Source organism: Herpailurus yagouaroundi, unplaced genomic scaffold, assembly GCF_014898765.1.
Source record: "Herpailurus yagouaroundi ecotype Mexico unplaced genomic scaffold, PumYag 100664, whole genome shotgun sequence".
Lineage (NCBI taxonomy): Eukaryota > Metazoa > Chordata > Mammalia > Carnivora > Felidae > Herpailurus > Herpailurus yagouaroundi.
Window position 1 is genome coordinate 1 of NW_024421520.1, and position 2,311 is coordinate 2,311.

A 2,311-nucleotide genomic window follows, 5' to 3' on the forward strand; every position below is an offset into this window, starting at 1 on the left:
TATGCCCAGAATTCGTGATCCCCAAAGACCACCAGGGAGCCGAGTCCGATGCAAAAGCAAAGAGCCTTTATTCGAGCTAGCTCGAGCTCAATCCCCTACCTGCGCCGATGCAGCGGTGAGATACCAGAGAGAGGGAGCAAGTTTCAAAAGCACAAAGGTTTTATAGGGGTCTAGGGGCAGTTGGTGAGGTAATGGCTGTGGCCTCAGCTGATTGGCTGGGGAAGGGTCGTGGCCTTGGCCGATTGGGGAAGGGTCGGAGTCCTGTTACGCAGGTCACCAGGCGTGTTTTGATCGGGAAGTTTGAATGGGTGAGCAGGAGGTTACTCAAGGGGAGGAGGCGTGGTCTGAGGTTTCTGCAATTTTCCCGGAAAGGGGGCATGTCGGGGACATAGTCACTCAAGGTGGAGGACACAGAACAAGATGGAGTCAGCCGGCGTAGGTCCACCCTTTCATTCCCCCCTTGTCATGTAGCTTGCGGACCCAATCATGGGACCAGCTGCATTTCTATTTTGTAATCCGGGGGTGTATGGTGACAAGGGGAACAGAGTTTGGAGGCTATGCAAAGTTCTGGGAACCAAGTGTCCCTGGGGTGGCTCTGGGAGGTCTGATTAAGTATTGTCCCCAAGCTGGTGTCTGTGATCTGCCAGGTGATGTTTTGGGGGGTGTGGGGACTCCCGGCAGCATGAGCAATGACAAGCAGAGTTAACAGAGGTACCAATATTAGGTGGGTCAAATGTGCTGTAGCTTGAGCTTGAGCGGGTTGTGTTGGTCCCGATTGATGGCCTATCGCATGACGAAGTTCTTCTGGATTGAGGAGGGGTCCGCTGGCCGAACATGGATGTGATGGACCCAGGTTGCGATGCCGTCTACTTTGAGAGCGGTGGGGGATGTCAGCTCATGATGTAGGGTCCCTTCCAGCGCGGCTCGAGGGTCTCTCGGTGGTGCCTCTTGACGTAGACCCAGTCTCCCGGCCTGTACTGATGAGGTGTTGGGGTCGGGCCAGCCTCATAGATGGCACGGAGGCGCGGCCAAATGTCCTTGTGCACCCTCTGGAGCCCTCTCAAGGAAAGAAAAAGTTCTTGATCTTTAAACTTAGCAAGAAGTTCAGCTCGCAGGTTGGGAATAATAGGGGGTGGCCTGCCAAACATGATCTCGTAGGGAGTAAAACCCAAGGTGTAAGGAGTGTTTCTAACCCGGTAAAGGGCGTACGGTAGGAGAGTCACCCAGTCCCCGCCAGTCTCCATGGTTAATTTGGTAAGGGTCTCTTTTAGGGTTCTATTCATTCTTTCTACCTGTCCTGAGCTCTGGGGCCTATAAGCACAATGTAATTTCCAGTTTGCCCCCACCGTCTTGGCTACTGCCTGTGTTACCTGCGAGATAAAAGCTGGTCCATTGTCTGATCCTACCATGGCAGGAAAACCATACCTGGGTAAGATGTCTTCTAGTAGCTTCTTAGCCACCGTCTGAGCCGTTTCATGCTTGGTTGGGTATGCCTCCACCCAGCCAGAGAAGGTGTCTGTAAATACTAAAAGATATTTATAACCATATTTTCCTGGTTTGACTTCAGTGAAGTCGACTTCCCATTGGGCTCCCGGTCTGGTGCCTCTGAGCCTGGTTCCTTTTTTATTTGATGTGGCTCTCGCGTTGGTGAGTTGGCAGGTCTTGCAGGCAGATACACCTTGCTCTATTTTGGTGTCCTGTTGGTGAATCTTGATTCTGGCATGTCGGATTAAGTCTTTTAATTTTCAGGCCCCCATGTGAGTAGACCGATGCATGTGCTCTAATAGTGAGACTCCGAGCCGGTCTGGCAACACGAGCTCCTTGTTAGGGGTATACCACCATCCCTTTATCTCCTGGGCCATGGGGAGTTTCTTGATCCACTGTAACTCCTCCTGGGAGTATTTGGGCTGGCTGGTAAAACCGGGTCTCCGGGTCCGGTAGTTGTATGGTCATGGTGGGGACTGAAGTAAGGGCTACTGCCTTGGCTGCCTGGTCAGCCTTTTGATTACCTCTAGCTACTGGGTTATCAGCTTTCTGGTGCTCTTGGCAGTGGATAATGGCTAGCTTGGCAGGAAGCCATAAGGCCGTAAGCAGGTTAAGTATCTCCTGCTTATTTTGTATAGTCCGTCCTTAAGCCACTGGGCGGTTCCAGGGGCCTAAGGCTTGAGTTAGAACCCCTTTTGCTATTCCCTTATGTTCATCTACAAAGAGGTGGAAGGGCTTCGTAATGTCTGGTAGGCCCAGGGCTGGGGCACTTAGGAGGGCCTTTTGTAACTGATTCTTTTTCAGCCCATTTAAATGTTTTCCCCTC

The 2,311-nt window shown here is 52.0% G+C and overlaps 1 long non-coding RNA gene across 1 annotated transcript; it reads right to left on the reverse strand.

Annotated features, from left to right (window-relative positions):
* Positions 1-660: 660 nt before the first annotated feature.
* LOC121026441 (uncharacterized) lies at positions 661-1,472 on the reverse strand. The gene is made up of 2 exons (XR_005788362.1): positions 1,426-1,472; positions 661-1,059 (listed from the first exon to the last, which is right to left on the reverse strand). It is a non-coding gene; the product is annotated as an uncharacterized LOC121026441 (long non-coding RNA).
* Between the last annotated feature and the right edge of the window lie 839 nt (positions 1,473-2,311).